This window comes from Ovis aries, chromosome X, assembly GCF_016772045.2.
Source record: "Ovis aries strain OAR_USU_Benz2616 breed Rambouillet chromosome X, ARS-UI_Ramb_v3.0, whole genome shotgun sequence".
NCBI lineage: Eukaryota > Metazoa > Chordata > Mammalia > Artiodactyla > Bovidae > Ovis > Ovis aries.
This window is the reverse complement of record NC_056080.1, coordinates 44,562,168-44,563,219: the sequence shown is the minus strand read 5'-3', so window position 1 is coordinate 44,563,219 and position 1,052 is coordinate 44,562,168.

Genomic DNA, 1,052 nt, shown 5'->3' with positions numbered 1-1,052 from the left:
AAACATCTTGGAGTCAGGATTCCAAGGATGTACCCCTTGGATGTATGGGGCTTCCCAGGTAAAGAATCTGCCTGCCAATGCAGGAGACACAAGACACAAGAGTTTGCTCCCTGGGTCAAGAAGATCCCTTGGAGAAGGAAATGGCAACCCTCTCCAGTATCTTTGCCTGGGAAATCCCATGGACAGAGGAACCTGGTGGGCTACAGTCCACGGGGTCACAAAGAGTAGGACACAACTGAGCGTCTGAACACACACAGACACACCTTGGATGTACCCCTCCTGTGAGCAAAGAAAATCTTCATCCACATCTTCTTAATTTTGGAAATCTGTAATTAAAAATCCACAGTAGCTAGATAAGACAAGGAGTCATGCTAATTCTGTCTGCTTCCTCTTGGCAGTCAGTTCATAATGCTTCTACTCTGCTCTGCATTTTTCCTTTGCACATGGCTGGCAATAGAGCTGCTAGATCCCTAATCATATCTTGGAAATTTCTTGGAGTATTTTTTGCCTGAAGATCTCAGATGCTGTTCCCATTCTTTGGCTTATTACCATGTGTGCCCAACTTGGTTCAGTACTTGATCTCAGTGATCCAAGACCTCAACCACTGCAAGTCGATTTTATTTTACATGCACCACATTAGGAAGCCTTTTCAGTCAGAGTTTGATATGTGCTGGGAATGTAGCAGTGCATTGGAAAAGTTGAATCAATCTGTTGAAGTTCAGACAATACTAATGATTTTCCCTTTAACTGGAAATGACTTAAACTTTACATACATAGGAATGTGCTTGCATGTGTCTGGATAATTTTATGTCTCATAACAGCATAAATATGGCTATTATTCTAACAGCCACCAATCTTCTGTTTCACTTGGGACTTCATGGGAGGGAGGAGCTCCATTCCCTAGTTCTCAGGTTATTAATATTTTTTTTCCTAAAAGAAAAATGTGATGTGTGCTATTTTATTTAGGAGGTAGCAAAAACAAAGGCACAAATGTAAGTTTGAAAAAATTTGATGTTCAGTGGGCGGCTCTTAAATGTCATAAAAATCAACTC